Source organism: Ornithodoros turicata, chromosome 1, assembly GCF_037126465.1.
Source record: "Ornithodoros turicata isolate Travis chromosome 1, ASM3712646v1, whole genome shotgun sequence".
NCBI classification, from domain to species: Eukaryota; Metazoa; Arthropoda; class Arachnida; order Ixodida; family Argasidae; genus Ornithodoros; species Ornithodoros turicata.
In genome coordinates, this window is record NC_088201.1 from 180,697,333 (window position 1) to 180,721,026 (window position 23,694).

Genomic DNA, 23,694 nt, shown 5'->3' on the forward strand with positions numbered 1-23,694 from the left:
GTAGGCAGGCAATTCTCTCTCGTGCAAATGTAAAATAATCCCCCGCTTCGGCTGTGCCGTCTGAGACGTCCTGCCAAACGTGATCGATGAAGCTATTGTCAGAGATGGCGAAACTATTAATCCACTCCATCTTTAATAGCGGGCATGATATCGTCTGTGTATGCTATTACGTCTCTGGCAAGTTTAGAACGCAATAATCTAAGCAGATTTCAACCGTTTCTGGGAAGAGGCATTGATAACGATGCTTTGGCCTTTCTAAGGCTATACCACTTAGCTAGGTAGTCCACAACTGTACAGATCTTATTGCTTCCAATATGCAAAACATTGGAAGTAATCATGTCCCTCGCCACTTGTTGGACACTAGACAGCTGTCAAATATCATATATTGTTCCAAAATCAAATTGAGAAACATTGTTAACACTGTCTGGTTTCGTCCCATTATGTTTTGATTACGCTTTCCAAGGTACACGTCACAACGGTCCTGCTGAAAATAGTAGACATGATCTCATTGGCTTCTACTCGTAATTTTAATGAGATTCAATGAGAAATCAGACTGCAAATTCGTTCAACGTGTGGAGACCGACTGTTTCTCATTGACTGAATTGATGGTTAAGCAGGGAAGCTGCCTTCGCTGAACCGAGCTCTGCCGTGTTCTGCAGCGAAGACCACATTACGGAGAAGCAATTGAACGAATTGGTTTAATGGTCGTTAGTGTGACAATCTGACTTCCAATATAATATATTTCATATAATGAGATCCAACATGTTGTGTATGACAGACGTGCCAAGAGAAGGAATGAGAAGCCAGTTGCAAACCCAAAATTCGCGTTCATTGCCCTCCGGCGCGCTCTGCCACTATGCGGGAAGCGGCCTTACAGGATGTGAATTCAATGGGAGACAGTGTTTATGCCAATGAACACCAAAACAGAATAAACATATCAAGGTGTCATCGTCTAATACAGAAGAATACCATGCAAAGAACCCCTGAAGTCATGAAAGGCACTAGCAGAATATAATCCTAGCGCACCCTGGCCAAATGAATTTTAATGCATTGCGCCTATCAGGATTTCGTCGATTTTTGCGCAGGGCCCATGTTTAGACTGCGATTTTTCGACAAAGACAGTCAAGAGAGAGAGAGAGAAATACATGATGACGATGATATGGGGATGACTTCCGCTCATTGAGCAGAGTGCTACCCCATTGCTATTGGGGAAAAATGAGAGGATGGTGATGAGGATGATGCTGACGACGCTGACAGGGTTTTAGAGAGAGTCGATCAGGCCGGTAGTTTGCAGGAATTTGATGACGGGTCGCAAGGCGGACATCTGCTTTCGTGTGTCCCATGATCCCAAAATGAGTCTGAGGTCAAGGGGTCGGCTGTTAATCCGCGCAAAGTCGTTTGCGAACAAGTGACGCTCCCTCCTATAAGTTGCACATGCGATGATCACATGGGCCGCGGTCGCTGGCACACCACACTCCGGGCACAAGGGACTACTGGCACACCCTATCTGGTAACGGTAGTACGGCGTAAAGGCCCCTCGTGTGAACCCACCCTAAGCGGGCGAAAAATCCCAGACTACGCAAGAGTAGCGGAAATGATGTCACAAGCCAGCAGGGGAAAACAGTCCCAGAGCAACTGGAGAGTAACAACTGTTCACATCTCTGTTTCTAAGGAGGGTAAGCCGTGGTTATGGCGTCACACACATGCACGCTAGGCATCGCCGTCTGCTATTCGTGATATTGGACTCAACTGCTTCCTGAAAGCTTCCCGTGAACACGTTACAAGCTAAGCAAATAAGCAATTTAAGAAAATGTTTCGGTGTTAGGTTTGGCCTGTTTTGGAGTGCGCAATTTGGAGTCGAAGGCTGGATTCACACAGTCGGACACTTCCACGGCGTGCACAACGTGTCCGTATTTGCTTTAAATTGCAGGTATTTTACAGCTGTGCAGGACATGTTGCACACCACGTGATTCTTGTTTATGGCGCATTTTTCATGCTAAACCCGGTCCCGCCTCGGATTCCACCACTCGTGAGCTAGACTAAATGTACACTCCTTATTAGCGCTCCGTATGTGCATTTGGTTTAAATCGTGTTGGACAGTAATAATAAATTATACAAGTCAAAATTCACGTTGCAATATGTGTTCGGTGCCCGCAACCATATTGCTCGAACGATGCTCGTTACAATGTGCATATTCTACTGCAGGTCATTTGCGTCTTGTTGCAAAACGGCCTTCAAAATGTTTATGCTGTTGGCCCAGTCAGCCATCTTGAGCGCTGAGCAACTCCTACTGTTCGAAAAATCATATCGAAGGTGGGTACTTTTGCGTCAAGTGACGTTACGTCAGACCCAACTAGCGGGTTACTTGGCGGTGCTAGAGCTGAATAGGAAAACGCGCCCGAAAAGCTCGCATCGCTTTTTTCGGAGCCGGTCGACGTTGTGCGCGCCTGAAAACAGCAATTTTACAATCTTCTGAGTTATTACCGCTTAGTAGGGTATGTATTTGGGGAGTAAATCCGACATGGGCTGTCTGTTTTGACAAGAAAACGTGCACTCGCCTTGTTGAATGTGCACGTTCAATAAAGAAAATTCTATTTATCGAGACATAAAATGGGTAGAAATGCCTGCAAATGATGACAAAATTTCCTCCGCGGTATACGTATAGCGTTGGCCCATAATTTTGTTAAGAAAGAGGAATTTTCTTAGGATTTTTTTAACTCGGTCGGTTCAACACACCGTATAATAACTTACCATAATCGAAGAACATGAGCACGATGGTGCTAACAAGGAGTTGATACATTTCGTCGACACAGCGCTGACACCTCTTGTACCACCAGTAAGAAGACGCAGACGCTTTGGACTTGAAAAGGATAGATCATCTATACGTCCGCTAGTGTAGTCACGGTAGGCAGGCAATTCTCTCTCGTGCAAATGTAAAATAATCCCCCGCTTCGGCTGTGCCGTCTGAGACGTCCTGCCAAACGTGATCGATGAAGCTATTGTCAGAGATGGCGAAACTATTAATCCACTCCATCTTTAATAGCGGGCATGATATCGTCTGTGTATGCTATTACGTCTCTGGCAAGTTTAGAACGCAATAATCTAAGCAGATTTCAACCGTTTCTGGGAAGAGGCATTGATAACGATGCTTTGGCCTTTCTAAGGCTATACCACTTAGCTAGGTAGTCCACAACTGTACAGATCTTATTGCTTCCAATATGCAAAACATTGGAAGTAATCATGTCCCTCGCCACTTGTTGGACACTAGACAGCTGTCAAATATCATATATTGTTCCAAAATCAAATTGAGAAACATTGTTAACACTGTCTGGTTTCGTCCCATTATGTTTTGATTACGCTTTCCAAGGTACACGTCACAACGGTCCTGCTGAAAATAGTAGACATGATCTCATTGGCTTCTACTCGTAATTTTAATGAGATTCAATGAGAAATCAGACTGCAAATTCGTTCAACGTGTGGAGACCGACTGTTTCTCATTGACTGAATTGATGGTTAAGCAGGGAAGCTGCCTTCGCTGAACCGAGCTCTGCCGTGTTCTGCAGCGAAGACCACATTACGGAGAAGCAATTGAACGAATTGGTTTAATGGTCGTTAGTGTGACAATCTGACTTCCAATATAATATATTTCATATAATGAGATCCAACATGTTGTGTATGACAGACGTGCCAAGAGAAGGAATGAGAAGCCAGTTGCAAACCCAAAATTCGCGTTCATTGCCCTCCGGCGCGCTCTGCCACTATGCGGGAAGCGGCCTTACAGGATGTGAATTCAATGGGACACAGTGTTTATGCCAATGAACACCAAAACAGAATAAACATATCAAGGTGTCATCGTCTAATACAGAAGAATACCATGCAAAGAACCCCTGAAGTCATGAAAGGCACTAGCAGAATATAATCCTAGCGCACCCTGGCCAAATGAATTTTAATGCATTGCGCCTATCAGGATTTCGTCGATTTTTGCGCAGGGCCCATGTTTAGACTGCGATTTTTTGACAAAGACAGTCAAGAGAGAGAGAGAGAGAAATACATGATGACGATGATATGGGGATGACTTCCGCTCATTGAGCAGAGTGCTACCCCATTGCTATTGGGGAAAAATGAGAGGATGGTGATGAGGATGATGCTGACGACGCTGACAGGGTTTTAGAGAGAGTCGATCAGGCCGGTAGTTTGCAGGAATTTGATGACGGGTCGCAAGGCGGACATCTGCTTTCGTGTGTCCCATGATCCCAAAATGAGTCTGAGGTCAAGGGGTCGGCTGTTAATCCGCGCAAAGTCGTTTGCGAACAAGTGACGCTCCCTCCTATAAGTTGCACATGCGATGATCACATGGGCCGCGGTCGCTGGCACACCACACTCCGGGCACAAGGGACTACTGGCACACCCTATCTGGTAACGGTAGTACGGCGTAAAGGCAACATTCAGCCGTAAGCGATGTAGGAGGGACTTAAAGGGACTATGAAACGATTTTTTTTCTTCGTTTCGTTCGAAAGAAGACATTTTTCTGAGTCTAGAACCGAAATTTTACTTTCGTCGCGCGAGCGGATTTCTCGGGAGCGAATTTAAACGGAGCGGCGTAGGGAGGACAGCTGGCGCCGCGCCGTGACGAGCTGCCGAGCGGAGACACAACGGGTAACTTGACGCGACCACGGCCGGCTCAGCAACACGTCATCGTGACGTGTTGCCGAGCCGAGGAATCCCGCCAGGAGCATGCGCCGTAGGATCCCGCGTATGCGTTCATCGGGAGTGGAAATCTCCATGACAGCAGCTTTCGCGCGATCGGCAGATTTCGGCAGTGGCGGCAGCCACAGCGCGAGCTCGTGGCATTACTTGCCATTGTGCAACACCGGTGACGTAACGGGGAACCGAAGAGCGGTCCGTACAGTTACACCATCGGCAGGGAAATATGCGCGGGAGAGGAGGAACGCGGAAGAGACATTTCCAGCGCGCGCTCCTCGCAGAGTGGAGCGATTTCGTCCGGAAAAATTTGTGGCATATTAGTTTCTCTGCGGGAAGAACAGTTTCCATCGAAAAAAAGTATGGGGGTTCGAGAAATTTCATAGTCCCTTTAATGACGCGCGGTAAAGATGTCGGTAAGCGACACGAGAATGTTGGGTCTACAATTCCCAGTATGGTACTGGCCGGGACATCCCGACGCCATTGTTCGACGGATGAGGAGGCAGCCCAGTCACGAAGAAGGGACCGTCTGTACCCCCTTGGGAGAACAATCGGGACACACTTGCCCTTGTGGTGAGCGGCCGCTGCCGCAGCGTCGGCAACGTGGCTGCCAGAGATTCCGCAATGACCCGGAATCCATTGAAAAGCGATGGTGTGGCCGTGGGCAGTTATGGACTTCAGTAGGCGTAGAATGTTTATCACAAGTGTGGCCAGTGAGCCGCGGAGACCTGAGGTTTTCAGGCATCGAAGAGCTGACTTGGAGTCCGTACAGACTACCCATCGCCGTGGATCGCAGGTGGCCGCATATTGTAAAAACAGCAGGATTCCGTACAGCTCGGCTGAGGTCGAAGAGGTGCGATGGGACAACCGGCAGCCCCGGGTGAGCGGTATCGAAGGTACCACAAAAGATGAGGATGACGAAGTTTTCGTTGAGGAGCCATCCGTGAAGACCGTGCAGAACCCGTCATATGCGGTGCCGATGAACTCCATAGTCAGTTGCTGTAGTACGAGGTCGGGGTAGCTCCTTTTGTTGTCCGTGATCCCTGGGACAGAGGCGGTGACGATTGGCGACGGAAGTGTCCACGGCGCCATGCTTTCGGTGGCGGGGCTGATCACGAATTTCGCAACGCGGGATTTGAATGACATTATACATCCGTGGACAGTCAATGACAGTCAAATTGTGGAAATGTCATCGCCTTTTTTAGTCAGTACGTCCTCCAGGCCACATACCAACCCCGGCACCATGTGTGAGTGTTAACCCTGATGCACCAAGGGCCTTCAAAGTTGCGCCTCAGGCAGGGTTCCCTTCCTAGTCGCTCGACGGACGAAGTCCCAGTATTATCGTAATACGCATGCGCTGAGACTGTACGACCGGTCTGAAGGAGTTCGAAAGGTGGACAGTCATTTTTTCCGGAACTCCAAAGGGCTTACAGAATGGAAAACTTTGCGTTGAGGGAGTAATATACAAATCATAGCATTTTGTGTTTTATATCGCTGTTATATTAAACTACACAACTTGATAAAATTGTCCATTTCGAGTTCCGTTTTCGAAGCGATTTTGTCAAACGCGACCTCTCAGGGTGCAACAGGGGAACAAGGTACCGGGTTCAAACCCCGTGATCTTACTTTTACATATACATATTACAAAATCAGCTTAGGACATCTTTAATAGTATTTTTCTATCACATGATATTAAGCCCCAAAGTTGATGAAATTCGCATTTGGCCATTTCGAGCTCCGTTTTGGAGACGATTTTGTCAAACGCGACCTCTCAGGCTGCAACAGGGGAACAAGGTACGGGGTTCAAACCCCGTGATCTTACTTTGAGATATACATGCTACAAAATCAGCTTAGGACATCTTTAATATTGTCGTTATATCAAATGATATTAATCCCCAAAGTTGATAAAAATGGTCATTTGAGCATTTCGAGTACCGTTTTAGAGCTATTTTTTCAAACGCGTCCTATCAGGGCGCAACAGTGGAACAACGTACGGGGTTGAAACTCCGTGATCTTACTTCTACATATACATATTACAAAATGAGCTTACGACATCTTTAATATTTGATATATCAAATTATATTAAGCCCCAAAGTTGATAGAAATTGGCCATTTGGAGTGCCGTTTTGGAGGCGATTTTGTCAGACATGACCTCTCAGGGTGCAACAGGGGAACAAGGTACGGGGTTCAAGCGCTGTGATCTTACTTTCTGATATACATATTACAAAATCAGGTTAGGGCAGCTTTAATATTATTGCTATATGGAATTATATTAAACCCCAAAGTTCATTAAACTGGCCATTTGACCATTTGGAGTGCCGTTTTGGAGGAGATTTTGTCAAACGCGACCTCTCAGGGTGCAACAGGGGAACAAGGTACCGGGTTCAAACCCCGTGATCTTACTTTTACATATACATATTACAAAATCAGCTTGGGACATCTTTAATAGTATTTTTCTATCACATGATATTAAGCCCCAAAGTTGATGAAATTCGCATTTGGCCATTTCGAGCTCCGTTTTGGAGACGATTTTGTCAAACGCGACCTCTCAGGCTGCAACAGGGGAACAAGGTACGGGGTTCAAACCCCGTGATCTTACTTTCAGATATACATGCTACAAAATCAGCTTAGGACATCTTTAATATTGTCGTTATATCAAATGATATTAATCCCCAAAGTTGATAAAAATGGTCATTTGAGCATTTCGAGTACCGTTTTAGAGCTATTTTTTCAAACGCGTCCTATCAGGGCGCAACAGTGGAACAACGTACGGGGTTGAAACCCCGTGATCTTACTTCTACATATACATATTACAAAATGAGCTTACGACATCTTTAATATTTGATATATCAAATTATATTAAGCCCCAAAGTTGATAGAAATTGGCCATTTGGAGTGCCGTTTTGGAGGCGATTTTGTCAGACATGACCTCTCAGGGTGCAACAGGGGAACAAGGTACGGGGTTCAAGCGCTGTGATCTTACTTTCTGATATACATATTACAAAATCAGGTTAGGGCAGCTTTAATATTATTGCTATATGGAATTATATTAAACCCCAAAGTTCATTAAACTGGCCATTTGACCATTTGGAGTGCCGTTTTGGAGGAGATTTTGTCAAACGCGACCTCTCAGGGTGCAACAGGGGAACAAGGTACCGGGTTCAAACCCCGTGATCTTACTTTTACATATACATATTACAAAATCAGCTTGGGACATCTTTAATAGTATTTTTCTATCACATGATATTAAGCCCCAAAGTTGATGAAATTCGCATTTGGCCATTTCGAGCTCCGTTTTGGAGACGATTTTGTCAAACGCGACCTCTCAGGCTGCAACAGGGGAACAAGGTACGGGGTTCAAACCCCGTGATCTTACTTTCAGATATACATGCTACAAAATCAGCTTAGGACATCTTTAATATTGTCGTTATATCAAATGATATTAATCCCCAAAGTTGATAAAAATGGTCATTTGAGCATTTCGAGTACCGTTTTAGAGCTATTTTTTCAAACGCGTCCTATCAGGGCGCAACAGTGGAACAACGTACGGGGTTGAAACCCCGTGATCTTACTTCTACATATACATATTACAAAATGAGCTTACGACATCTTTAATATTTGATATATCAAATTATATTAAGCCCCAAAGTTGATAGAAATTGGCCATTTGGAGTGCCGTTTTGGAGGCGATTTTGTCAGACATGACCTCTCAGGGTGCAACAGGGGAACAAGGTACGGGGTTCAAGCGCTGTGATCTTACTTTCTGATATACATATTACAAAATCAGGTTAGGGCAGCTTTAATATTATTGCTATATGGAATTATATTAAACCCCAAAGTTCATTAAACTGGCCATTTGACCATTTGGAGTGCCGTTTTGGAGGAGATTTTGTCAAACGCGACCTCTCAGGGTGCAACAGGGGAACAAGGTACCGGGTTCAAACCCCGTGATCTTACTTTTACATATACATATTACAAAATCAGCTTGGGACATCTTTAATAGTATTTTTCTATCACATGATATTAAGCCCCAAAGTTGATGAAATTCGCATTTGGCCATTTCGAGCTCCGTTTTGGAGACGATTTTGTCAAACGCGACCTCTCAGGCTGCAACAGGGGAACAAGGTACGGGGTTCAAACTCCGTGATCTTACTTTCAGATATACATGCTACAAAATCAGCTTAGGACATCTTTAATATTGTCGTTATATCAAATGATATTAATCCCCAAAGTTGATAAAAATGGTCATTTGAGCATTTCGAGTACCGTTTTAGAGCTATTTTTTCAAACGCGTCCTATCAGGGCGCAACAGTGGAACAACGTACGGGGTTGAAACCCCGTGATCTTACTTCTACATATACATATTACAAAATGAGCTTACGACATCTTTAATATTTGATATATCAAATTATATTAAGCCCCAAAGTTGATAGAAATTGGCCATTTGGAGTGCCGTTTTGGAGGCGATTTTGTCAGACATGACCTCTCAGGGTGCAACAGGGGAACAAGGTACGGGGTTCAAGCGCTGTGATCTTACTTTCTGATATACATATTACAAAATCAGGTTAGGGCAGCTTTAATATTATTGCTATATGGAATTATATTAAACCCCAAAGTTCATTAAACTGGCCATTTGACCATTTGGAGTGCCGTTTTGGAGGAGATTTTGTCAAACGCGACCTCTCAGGGTGCAACAGGGGAACAAGGTACCGGGTTCAAACCCCGTGATCTTACTTTTACATATACATATTACAAAATCAGCTTGGGACATCTTTAATAGTATTTTTCTATCACATGATATTAAGCCCCAAAGTTGATGAAATTCGCATTTGGCCATTTCGAGCTCCGTTTTGGAGACGATTTTGTCAAACGCGACCTCTCAGGCTGCAACAGGGGAACAAGGTACGGGGTTCAAACTCCGTGATCTTACTTTCAGATATACATGCTACAAAATCAGCTTAGGACATCTTTAATATTGTCGTTATATCAAATGATATTAATCCCCAAAGTTGATAAAAATGGTCATTTGAGCATTTCGAGTACCGTTTTAGAGCTATTTTTTCAAACGCGTCCTATCAGGGCGCAACAGTGGAACAACGTACGGGGTTGAAACCCCGTGATCTTACTTCTACATATACATATTACAAAATGAGCTTACGACATCTTTAATATTTGATATATCAAATTATATTAAGCCCCAAAGTTGATAGAAATTGGCCATTTGGAGTGCCGTTTTGGAGGCGATTTTGTCAGACATGACCTCTCAGGGTGCAACAGGGGAACAAGGTACGGGGTTCAAGCGCTGTGATCTTACTTTCTGATATACATATTACAAAATCAGGTTAGGGCAGCTTTAATATTATTGCTATATCGAATTATATTAAACCCAAAGTTCATTAAACTGGCCATTTGACCATTTGGAGTGCCGTTTTGGAGGAGATTTTGTCAAACGCGACCTCTCAGGGTGCAATAGGGGAACAATGTACGGGGTTCAAACCCTGTGATCTTACTTTTACATATACATATTACATAATCAGCTTAGGATATCTTTAATAATATTATTATATTAAATTATATTAAGCCCCAAAGTTGATGAAATTCGCCATTTCGAGTGCCGTTTTGGAGGCGATTTTATCAAACGCGACTTTCAGGCATACATATTACAAAACCAGCTTAGGACATCTTTAATATTATTTTTATATCAGATCATATTAAGCCCCAAATTAGATTTTTTTTTCCTTTGCGAGTGTCGTTTTGGAAGCAGTTTCCTCAAACACGACTTCTCCAGGGGATACAGGTATGCCCTGTTTCTACGATTAAAGGGGCTTCGCACGTTTTAAAGGGCTCGATCTACTTGCGAACGTTGCGGTAGCCTCTGTTACAATCCCAGTACAATCCGTTCATAGTATATTTTTGGCACCTTGATACAAGTCATTTGAGCCATTGTAAAGGGCCCTGCTGCCGCCTTTCCAAATTTTGCGGTAGTTTCCGATACAGTCACAGGAGAGGGGCATAACATAAGCAGTTACGTCTTTGTATATATGTAATATGTCTTTGCCAGTATGATTAAAGGGGCTTTTGCTTGTTTTAAAGGGCTCTGCTGCAGCCTTTTATGGAGTTTGCGGTCGCGTCCGTTATAATTCCAGTAGAAGGGGAATGGCATAAGTCGTTGCGAATACGTATATGACTTTGCAACTATGATACAAGTGGTATCGACCGCTTTAAAGGGCTCTGCTGGCGCATGTTCCGTATTTTGCAGTAGCCTCTGTTACAATCCAAGTAGAAGGGCATACCACAGGCCATTGATGACATATCTTCGGCAGCATCATACATGGGGTCTCGCCTGTTTCGAAGGGCTATGCTGCATCCTTTTCCGATATTTGCGGTCGCCTGTGCTATAACCCCAGCAGAATAACATTGCAGAAACCACTGATGACTTTCTTTCTTTCGCGTCATGATACAGGGAGTGTCGCCCGTTTTGAAAAGCCTTGCTGCCGCCGTATTCGAATTTTGCGCCCCCCTTTTGCGCAATCCAAGTAGAAAGGCATAGCAGAAGCCGTCATGAATATGCATTTGGTACCATGATACAAGGGGTTTCGTACGTTTCAAAGGACTCTGCTGCTGCATTTTCGAAATTTTGTTGTCGCTTCTGTTGCAATCCGAGTCAATCTGTTGTCAATCGCTTCTGTTGCAATGCGAGCATCATAAGCCGTTGATAACATCTCTTTGGAACCATGATTAAAGAGGTTTCGCCCGTTCTAAAGGACTCTGCTTCAGACTTTTACGGATTTTGCGGTCGCCTCCGTTACAATCCCAGGGGGAATGGCAATAGCATATGCCGTCACGATTATGCCTTTGGTATCATGATACAAGGGGTTTCACCCATTTTGAAGGGTCTGCTGGCGCCTTTTCCAAATTTTGCGGTCACCACTGTTAAAATCGCAGTACACGGGCCTATAGTATTAGTCGGTTATAATAGCTTCGCTATGCAGAATACATCAGTGACTCTTTGTGGTGTATTCCTTGGATGCCCATGCCGTCATCAGAGTTGAAAAAGGTTGTTTTTTTCTTTACTTTTCGCAAAGAAGTTGGCAAGTGGTGCAATGTTTCAGAAGAAGACTGTGGGTCATTTCTTGCAGGTAGACGTGTAAGCGAAGCATGTACTTCTCTATGCGTGCTGCACTTCGAGAAAAATTGGTTGATTACGATTAACAGTGAAGTTCAAACGGCTTCATAACGTATATGTATTTGCATCTATGGTGTCTTTCCCTCAGACTTTAGCTCCAGTGCTCGTAGGTGTCTGCTGCCGTGTAAATGTTCGGACTGCCGGCGATTTGCCGTGCAGGTTCACTTTTGTGCCTCGTATCTTGGCAAGTTTTTTTTTCCTTGCCATATCGTAGCGGCTCTCTCATGCTGAATTCGAACGGCAGGTATCAGCTTTTAGTCCGTTGCGCAACTCGTATCAGCACCGAAGAGGAACGACAATTTCTTCTTTGTCATTGGTGTTGCGGTTGGCACTATCATCAATGCGCATAGAAGCGAGCCCTTCACCATCACCACCACCACCACGCATAGAAGCCAAGATGCGGAACCCGACGTGATAAGATGTCTGCGTAATTCCGAATGGAGCAAACCATAGGGGGGTATATCTTTATGGATACATATCTATGGGTATATGGATAGGTGGCCAAGCTATATTGGCAATCTCAGGAATTTCGGGGGGGAGGGGCTGGAAAAATTCAGGGGGAGTGTACACCTCACTGGGGGGGAGGGAGTAATGAAACTCCTGGAAATGACCGCAATTATAGCAAAGTGCCTGAGCGTAACAAATATAGAAAAGAAAGAGCTGGAGCCGTATAGTTATTAGGCATTCACATATACAGTTCATCAGTGAAAACCTTCACTTGACACACTAACAGAAACAAATGATCTGCCTTTCCAAATGAGACACTGAAAATTCGAAAGGCGTTTCAAGTTCTTCGTACATAGGTCTTCACGAACGATTATCCCAACGTTCAGGAGCACTAAAATTGTCGGTTTACACAATGTATTGTGGATTTTGCTAACATTTGCAACGTGAAAAAGAAAAAAATGAGAGAAAGTGAAATAATTAAAAATGTTCACACAATGACCCTCGTACATAACTGCTCCATCTCTTTTTTCCCCCTTTTTTTTCTCTGCGCCTCTCTGTGTTCCGTATAGTTTTTCGCACATGATATCCGGAGGGGCTACTGCTATGCTGCAAGCCCATAAACTTGGTGTAGTAATTAAGATGATGCCATGCTCTGGACTTGTCTTCATTATTACTTCTTAATTATCATATTACTTGCAGTGTAGTTTATCAAAATGCACGTTCAGACCAGGTCGGTATAACTACTTGGTGAGGTTTATGAGTCACAAGAACTGCTCGAATGTGTATGTACTTCCTAATATCGACAGAAGCAGCACTGTATCGAGCAAGAGTAAAAACAAGGCCTGAAAACCTGGTTTCTTTCCGAATTCTTCATTGTTGGGGGGGGGGGGGGTCAGCTTTATTCTGTTCAGTGGTCAAGAGCCCTCGGGGCACAGAATAGCAGACTACAAGCAACGCACATGCGGCCCGCGTGTGTGAGGCCCCTGGTTATCCTGATCTAAGCATTGCTTCATCTTCATCGAGAAGTAAATAATGTACTCGAGGGCGCGTTTGGCACTTGTTTATCGTTATCTCGATATCTACTCAAGAACAACTTTAGTTTTAACTTTGGATGTCTAATCGCCACCGGCGGTATTCTGCCCTGTTCCAGTCTCTACAACCCTATAGTTAGGGTTCCGTGTTTTCAATGTTTATGTTTGGGCGGATTCGGCGTATGTTTTTCGACGTTTATTGATTTTCGCGAAATCTGAGTTTTGCGATGTTTTTTTCTTGCGTGTACATGGTTTACCCTACAGTTACCCTGTATTCACACGAGTCAGTTTTCTGCCGGCAGCAAGTCGGGAAGGAGTGAGAGGATGCCCGAGATAAACAAGGTCACTACGCCCAGTAAACCAGAAATATCCGAGGTACGTCCCACAAAGGTCGCACACGTCGCATATGTCCGCCACGTCTATGCGACGTTATCTCTACGTCCACAATGTCACTTTCAAAAATATCTTACTTTCTGTATCCCTGGGACATCTCATAGATGTAAAAAGAAAGGAGCAAGCGCGCGTTATTTTTCGGAGACATCTAGGGCACGTGACCCCTAGTGGCATGACGTAATAAGAGGGAAAATTTTTGAGTTTACCGCCTTATTTACCAAGTAATCACATTATAGACAGTAGCTTGAGTTAAAAACACGATATTTGTCAGGATGCGGTGTCAAGAACGTTCACAGGTATATGCTGACGTCGTTTGCAGACTCACAAGCTAACTGCAAAGGCGTTGTCACCGTTGCAAACGTCATATGCCACGCTACACTTGATGAACGTACTCCAACAATTTGTATTTCAGTATATGCTGGTTCTGGTATCTCCCGAAATCCGCGTACGCGGTGGAGGGGCCAGAAAACGGAGCCTGCGTCCTATATGGTGAAAGGCGAAAGCACATTTGTTAACGCGCGGTCTGTATTCGTCGTGGATTAGGGCCGAACGGCCTCTAGGCTGCCATTTACCACACTGCAATACGCTTATGGCGTCAAAAACCTAGCCATAATGTAGCCTTGAAATAAAACATTGTTACATCATCTTATGAGAATGTGTGGCACCCCACTACATAGTATATAGCACATTTCTGAAAGAACACATTTATAGCAATATGTGCAGATTTGAGAACATCCTGTGAATATCCAAATATCCCGAAGTTGACGTCCCTGGAATGTGGAAAAAGTGGGACAAAGCATAGTCGCCAGGACGTACATGCGACGTCTACGGGCTCTCTGCAATGATCCATGGGATATCCAAACATCCAATTTGGGATATCAGGTGGACATCTCCTAGACGTCTATGGTTTACTGGGACGCGTCTGAAGACGTCCGCTCGTTCTCTTGCATTCACACGAGTCCATTTCCTGGCGGCTGTCAGTTTTCCGATCCCTTCTGTATTCGCGCTTGCATTTCGTCTGTGCCTAGCGTAGGGTGGACCAACGAAAGAAAAAACCTATTGCACTTGCGCTCCTTGTGGATGATGCAGAGTGCATTCACGTAAGAAACGGGACAAGATACGTGCCAAAGAATAGGTTCCGAAGAAGTGCTATGGAATGTAAAACAGCATTAACCCAAATCTCCGTGTGGACGATCCAAACGCCTGTCGGAGTATTTTGGGAATATACTTTGTCACATTCGATTTTATTTTCCACAAGTGAAGCGTATCTCGATGCTGAGCACCAATATAGGCGCTATAGCGTGCCGACAAGTGATCGACTGGCGATGACGCTGTGATGTCGAGCTACAGGTAGTCAATAATTAATTTAATTTAATTTAATCAATTTTTATTTTACTTTTGGTAGAACGAATAGCTTCCAATTATTATGTTTTTCTTATGCATGTATTGGTAAGGTGCAAGCGAACGATTATGTGTAGTCAACGTTTGTCAAGCGAAAGAAATATCCGCGTTTATAAAATTCATGCTTTGTATTCCGTGTCTGCTTCGCCTCATGTAGAAAAAAAGCTTCGTATGCAACACTATATTGTAGGCACCTATCTATGCATTGCATAATTGTTCTGAAGCTGCTGCGCCGGTGTGTCGTTGCACCACTTTCGCGGTAAAGCCAAGCATCGTTGGCGTTCCAATTCAGAATTGGCCATAGTACAGTGAATGCCGTTGTTTGGGACAAATGCAGAGCAATCCTGATGAAATAAAAAGCAAGCGCGATAAGTATCCGTTGCGTCACCTTCTCGTTCTGCCGGCAGCAGACGCCGTCGGTCGTCAGAATCTGTGCCAGGAGGACAAGATATCCGGCTGCCTCCGACTGCCGCTCCGGAGATCAGAAAGTGGTGACGTGGCACCAGAGAGCAGTGACGTTCCCTGCCGCCTGAGCGTCAGCTGGCAGAAAACTGACTCGTGTGAATACAGGGTTATCGGCGAATAGCAATTACACTGTAATTTCACTGCTGTGCACGTCTAACGCAGCATTAAGAACAACAACCATTGCGAGTTACCAGTTTTACGAAATACCAGTTCGAGTTCTATAAGTGCTGCAAGAAATGACCGGAAGGCGTTTGCTCACCTTGTTCGTTACGACGATTCTTCAGATTCACGTGACGCCGCGGTTGCACGAGCTCCGATATGCACGCCGCACCTCTTCCACATCCTACGTTAACTGTCACGCGACAGTACTTGCATACGAAAACATCTCCCTTGCCTGAGAGTTCAAAATTGATTGAGAGTTCAAAGTGATTTTCGCAAACGTAGTCCGAGGCCCTCTTCCTTTTCCTTCCCATCTCGGGTGCCGCGGCAAGACAGGACCGCCGCACGTGGAAAGCGGAGGTGTATGTATACTGTCGTAACCTCTCCACTAAACAACTAAAATCCGGTGACCGAGATTCTACTTGACGTCACGTCCCTAAAATGTTCATAAGCGCGGTGGGGCCCCTACAATGGCAGAAGAATGAGATTCCGACCAGCGTACCAGATTCGGGACAAAAGGTTTGACCCTGGAACACTCAATGTGGTCGCAGGTCATCCAACCATACCAAATACCAAGAAAAGAAGAGCAATAGAGGAAAGCCTGCTTGCATTATTGGAATCTTAAGCTGGACATGTGCAGCAATTTATCTGTCATGGTTCCTGGAATGTTCCTCTGTATTCGATGTTTTTCGATTAAAACCGAATCAGGGAAAATTTACCCGGCGTATATTTTTCAATGTTTTTCGATTAAAACAGTAAACGCGGAACCCTACCTATATTCAATCCGATGCAGTCTTCATACCGTGGAACCATACAAATGGTTATTGGAAATCTACAATAAACATTGGAGATCAAGTTGTTATAGGTTGGAATTGAAGGAAGGGGTCGCACAATCAAACCGCGTTATTGTTGTTTCGTTTCAAGCTTATCTAAACTCTCTGATTGCTATGCAATTTAGTTTTGGAGCACCTTATATTTTCCACGCATAACTATACTACTGAATACAACCGACATCTGTCTACGTCTGTACGGCGCTCATAGCCACAGATACTTCGCCGGCGCTAACACGCAATAAAAAGAAAGAGAACTGAAGACAGCAGGCTTCGTACGACGCATCCGATGCACTCTAGTAGCTTTTGTAGCTGTAAAGGACGAATGTCGCCTCGGTAGAAATACTTTCACCCGCTGGATCACGTCACGGAAATGTTTCCTTTCCAGGCTGGGGGCGGCGGACGTGCATTGTCATTCAGAGATGTGACAACACACCACCGAACACGTTTCAAAATGGACCCCCACAAAAAAGCTCATTTTCATGTTATTTTGGTTTTGTCACTGATTTTCCTTCCCCACATTTCAGCAAATCAACTTTTTCCGACGTCCGGTAGGCAAAGTCTGACATGGTGCTTTCAGTTAGAAACTGCAACATCTGTTGTAATTGTCTGTTCTTCTGTTGTTGTAAATTGCCCTGTGACCTATCCACCTTCGACTGTACCCACAAGTATGGGTAAACAGTATTGTAAAATAAACTAAAATAAAATTCACTCAGTGTTCTCTACTTCTTCACCGCCTCGTGCGTCAGCGACCTTCTGTATTCCTAGCCACTAGAGGGATTTGGGAATATACACGCCTTCGATTCTGAATGTATTTAAATCTGCACCAAAATTTCTGGTCCAACGAAGTGGAGTTTGATCAAATCGTTGCCAAGATAGCACTCGCAGACTCCATGGATGATATGGACGCCAAATTGTCATTTTTTTTCATTTCATAATAACTATTGATATAAACGTGATATTGATGATGTTATCATTTAATTACGTTGTCTGTATATCCGTGATTGATAGTTATGAGTCCGCGGCCCATACCTGCTTCCCTTGCTACGGGCCGGTTGCTCTTAGCCAGGTGGCGCGAGTGAGCAGCAACATCAGCGCCCCAAATCATGCAACACTCCACAGTTTAGCAGACGACGCGGCACTTTCAAGTACACGGTTTCGAGTTGTTCGCGCTTTTCAAGAAGCACCGCTTTTTCTGTTGATTTCCTACAGGTTTTGTAGCTTCCTTGGCACCATACCGTTTGACACACCATGCAAAACCCGCTGATGGAACTCCTTACTGTTGTGATCCGCGGCCGTTTGGGCCCGAAATGGCGCTGTGCAAACTTCACTGCAACAGCCCTACAGCCTGCGAAGTTGCGTTTCGTTATATCGTTCATTTTCAAGCGACCAAAGAACAAACAGGAGACAAGATCACACACAAGTCGCTCTGTTGTTGTTTCGTTCTTGTTCTTTGGTCGCTTGTGGATTTACACCAACAAGATCAATCTATATACTTCAGATATTTTGTGAAATCGCCGCCCAAGTGGCACTCACTGGCGTCAAATTGTCAATTTCCTCTATTTTAGCTCGTAACTCTTGATACCAACTTGATATTGACGGTATCATCATGTAATTACGTAAACTGCATATCGTCTGCACACAGTAGCTGTTGTCCTTGCTGCACCTTAAGAACTCGAACTTAGTCAATTTGTCGTCCAGAAGGCTATCACAGGCGCCAATCTGCCAATTTCATCCGGCAGTCTCCCGATATGTGGAAAGTCTCATGCTCTTTTTCAGTTATACATCACGTCGTATTCTTTACCTTACGCGAAAGTTTCCTGGCGTGTTATCGGTTTTGTTATCAGGTCAGTGGAGTGGCAGTGGGACAAGGCTGGTGCTCGGAGGCCACACAAGGACGTCTAGAAATGTCTGTAAAGAGAATGTGTTTCCATAAGCAATGAAAAACTGTCCTGAGCACACATGCTTAAGTACATAGTCGTTTGAACCACTCAGTGACTTTGTGTATATCAAGCGTTATTGAACAGCACCGCTGCGCCCTAAGTTTCCTCTTTAACCAACATATTTATTCTTTTTTTTTACATTTATCTCTGTCTCTCTCTCTCTCTCTCTGCCTTTAAAGCTAGCAAATATATTGTATATAGCTAAGGTGTGACTTTTGTGGTTTAAACCCGATTCAGCCCTATTATTTTCCCCCGAACTGGTCTCCAACCAATTTGCTTTAAACACAATCCTGAAGTAACGTTTCCACTGAAGATGAACAAAGGTCACCACAGAAACACCCACATGCATTATCTGTGCCTGCACTGTCAACAATGTCTATGCCTTCAGGAATTGGTGCTGGTAGGTAACCACACACACACCAAAGCCTAGAAAATGACCTAATAGGTAAAAGAAGAAACAAAAACACCCAGTAGCAAGCGAAGACGCAGTTATCACCCGATTTCTCCAAAAACTACAGGCTTAAAAATAGTACCCGATTCCCTCCTCCCGAATCTGAGAATGGCATTTAACCCAAATGAGTCAATCCCCATATATAACAAATGCAGCCACACAGATTGCGCACTCTTCTTCTTCCATCGCAATGTTTACAGTCGTTGGATCCATGTAGGACTGCACTAGCTGTAGCACTGCAATCTGGCATTCAAGCTGCCGTGGGAGGTATTTTCGCTACCCAACTTGACACGAGCTCGCCAAAGTGGTAGCTGGGGTCCAAAGGTGCCTGCAGTGCCACGTTCGAGTCCCTGAGATATTTTGCAAGCGATCTAAGGACACCCTGCAGGTCATCCTCCATATCGGGCTTCGCTTTCCTCTTTCTGCTGCGATGACGTGCCATAACAAGCGGTGCTGACAGCGGAGCGTCCTCCTCATCCGCTATGACATAAGGTCCTTGAGACGTCTACGGTCCCTGGCTCTCCACCCTTGATGCCCCAGCAGAAAAAGTAGTCGTGCTCGTTCAGCACCTCCTGGGCTACACCGACCTATTTATGAAGCAGAGAGTGAGAACAGAGTTTAGTGCCGTGTGTGATACAGCTGCTACTACAAATGGTTTGTTGGAATCTCCAAAGCATTCAATTGGAGGACAGAGTGCCTAATGCCTATGTGATATACATAGTATATATATCAGGTGGGCCGAAGTGACGGCCCGCGGTCCGCATGCAGCGCGCTTGGGGATGTCATGCGGCCCGCGTGGCCCCCGAGCAAAAAGTAAATAAAATAAAAGAATAGATATTCTGTTGAAGCTTCATGAACGGTCGTGACGTTACCACTGGGCTCTGTACTCGTGCAGTTTATCTCGAATAATTAGCGATAGAAAACTGTTGCCACACGGAACGGTTCAGTCGCATGCCTGATGATCTCCCGAGTGATTTCGAGCAGATTCTTCGAAGATTCTTCGAGAGCTAGAAACTTGAAACAGAAGTCCCGCTCGCCGTTTTCCTCGGTTGCTGACAACGTTCGTGGTGATTAAGAAGTGGAACTAATTGACCTGCAGTGGATGTCGCTGCACTGCAGATATACAACAAGATAGCTGAAGGGGGTGCGGATTCGTTTTATTCGTACGTTGGACGAAAGTATCTGAAGATATACGGATGTTGTCGCGGACAAACATGTCCGTGTTCGGTACAACATACGTCTAATAATAATAATCCGCGGCTTTACGTCGCGAGGCAACTGTGTCAACACACGTCTGCGCGCAGCCGTTTTCTGTGATAAAGTGGATTGCAATAGACCGTTTACAGCAGCGAGTTACTTAAGGCGCTAATAGATGGCGCCGCACTAGCCCTGCCATTGCTTGCCTTTTGCGAGTACGTGTGTGCCTTTTGCCTATGTGAGTGCGTCTGAGCTTTTTTGCCGCTGTGCTACATTTGTGTGGAAAACAATGTGGAAAAGCAGAGGGAAGACTTGTTCCGTGATTGAATGTAGAATCTGTGAGAGAGATCTGATCGTGTGGGACGAAGCTTTTTGTCAAATTCATGAGCCGTCGCTACACAAAGACTGCCCGTGTTTGAGGCCTTTTTCAATGCACGGGTTTCCACAGGGAGAGAAAAACAGGCTAGTCCGACAACGGTGGGTATCGAATCTTCAGTGGAAGGATTTCAATCCGGGAAAATCAGCGAGGGTAAGTAATTGACATAACCTATTTGTCATGCGTGTAGTAACTTGCGCCAGTGTCATACTGCCCGTTGCATAGCAGCAATTGCGGCGCCCAGTTGGCTGCGAACAGCCGATGGGGCGCTGTGCCTAGCGCTTATTTAGATTTAATGCGTCTGCCAATGCAAACAGATTATGGGCAGCGCTGCATGTATCGTATATTGCCATGGCAGTGTGTCGAACAAGTGCTCCACGAGAAAACTGCTCTTGGTTGTCTTCACAGTACCGCGTGTAATTTCCAAGCTTTTTTCTATGACATACGTGCGGTCCTGTTGGACGTAGCATGTCGTCGACAGAGGATAATACTTGGTCTTTCACATGGGTTTTCTTCCTACAGGTGTGTTAAATCCATTTTGATGGTCGTCCAACAAAAGACAACCCATACCCAACGCTGCACCTTCAGACGGCGGTAGGTACCAAGAGCGCTTGCTTCTCTCGTGAAATATTTTTTCAATGTGTTATCTATGCTGTTACCTTTTATGTTTGTATTTCATGCAATATCATGCAGTACAGCACAACGGTACAACGGTACAACGGTAAATGAGAGCTCAGACGCCATGTTACCACACCTGCAATGCTTGTAACATCATCAGCAGGAAGTAGCACAGATGACTGCCTCACACACGAAGAAAATGAAAATCTACCTGAGGCTCAAGACATTGTTCCCAACGTCACTGCAACATACCAGCAAGTTGTCAGGTATGATGAGGTGCCCAACAATATTTTTGCAAACTTTTCCAAGTTTTACATGAGTGAATCGCGTAGCACATGGTCTCAAACATGAGCTTTTTACATAACTGTTCCGCCATGCTGTCTCTTACATCCTTACATGATATCGGTTTTGCAGGACAAATGAAGGACTTCAGTCCCTGGCAGATACCTGCCCTTCGTGCGGATGCCAATACAAGTACATCAACACGTCAGAAAAGGCAGTTCAAGCGCAGCAAGATTTTAATTCAGACCACGTGCACAGCACATGTTCAAAGCAGCTCCCTCTGTCTGTGCATAGCGCAAGCCAAACAGTTTTGGCGTGTACTCCACCCTCCCACCAAGCCAGTTCCGGTTTTTCACTGGCCTGTCAAAGGCGGTGTTTGACGAGCTGGTGAAGGCACTTGCCACCACTGTGAAGACCCAATTTACCATGGCACTTGAAGATCAAGTGCTCATGACACTGATGAGGTTGCACCTGGGACTGCTTCCTCATGACCTCAGCTTTCGCTTTGAAGTGTCAACAGCAGCTGTCAGCAGGATTTTCTGCTGCATTGTATCGGAGCTTGCCAGGTTCTCAAGGAAATATCTGGTGCTTTGGTTGGCCAGAGACACCATCAAAAGAACATTGCCTGACGTTTTCGACGACTACCAGTCTGTCACATGTATCATTGACTGTTTCGAACTCTTTATAGAGAGACCCACTAATCTTAATCGAAGGAGTACAACCTACAGTCAGTACAAATCACATAACACTGCAAAAGTCTTGCATGTGATTGCACCAAATGGTTTTGTGATGTTCATCTCAAACCATATGGTGGTCGTGCCAGTGATTGTTTTATCACGTCAGACAGTGGCTTTTTAAAGCTCCTGACCCAGGTGACGAAGTTCTTGGATTCACCATATCTGCCATAGTTCCTGTAGGTGTTAAACTCGCGCTGCAAAACCTTTCAAAGGGCCGCCCTCAAATTGGTGGTCCAGAAGTGGTGACCTCACGTCGCCTAGCTAGGCTGCGCATTCACGTTGAGCGCTCAATGAGACGTCTTAAATGTTTCAGAATATTGAAACATTTTCCCTCCAGCATTTTTGCTAAAAAGCCACTGGCTAATGATGTTCTTGTAGCCATAGCTGGGTTGTGCAACCTTGAGCCCCTCTTGATAAAGGATGACTGTACTAATGTTCCTGAACAATATACTCGCTCTCTATCACCTGCAAGTGAGCAGTTAGGAGTAACAGAAAACTTAGAGACATAAATGACAACGTTGCATCCAAGACCTTGTCCTATTTATTCTATTTTCTCCCTTTCCTTTCAACTGGGTACGTGCTTTTACTGCTTACTTTTGACTATGGCTGGCAGCAAGTAAGTGAAATAAATGTTTTTGAGCTTTGGAACACAACACTCTAAAAATTCTTTGTCATAGAGCACTTCAACAATGTGTGCTTCACTCGGTGTCCAAATGACAAAGTCACATTGTTCCTTCTGACCACAGAAAAGCTCCAGCTGCACTTGGTAGTAATATCTATTTTTTTCTGTCTTGCTCAAAACAAGTCCATTCTCCGTTTCAACAACATCATACTTTTTGCTCTTAAAGGCTCCCGTACTTCCCGTTTTTTGTAGGCTCCCGTACTTCTGTACAGTTTGGGGCGTAGGGCACTTGATTTCGAGTAGAGTGTCTAAGCGTGACAGAATCCCATCAGGGCTAGCCCCCAGCCATGAGGCATCCAGTCGAACAACAAGCCCGCACTCCCAAACCTTGGCAGCCTTGGTCTGCTCGTACCAGGCCCGAGGTTTTGGCTCCTATTCTCTGCCATACCTGCGTGGAAAAGTAACATTGAGCAATAAGACCACATCAGAATTCATTGTCACATTGGTGAAGCAATACCTCAAATGTAGGCCACTGTACAGGACACCTTGCGCCGTTCAGTAAACACATGCCATTCTCCACAAATGGCGTAAGTTACCTTGTGTTCTTGTTACCAAGGAATGTGGGATTCACGTGCTTCAAAACCTACCTCTCAGGAGGTGCCTTGATTAGGATGGTTCGTGCCTCACTTGCAGTTATCCTTAAGAAGCGTTCCCGATACCATTCTGAGCTTCGTTGGGGATAGTACATCGCTGCTGCTGTTTGCTGGGGTGAGATAAACATATTTGTGAAGAAGAAGTTCTTGCAGGGCAGCCACAGCAGTGTGGTGTCATGGTGACCATGCTGTAGCTCAGCAG

General features: G+C 44.9%; 1 pseudogene; it reads left to right on the top strand.

Moving 5' to 3' along the window:
* The first annotated feature begins 21,906 nt into the window (after window positions 1–21,906).
* On the top strand, window positions 21,907–22,726 carry LOC135391230 (uncharacterized; annotated as a pseudogene).
* Window positions 22,727–23,694: the final 968 nt, after the last annotated feature.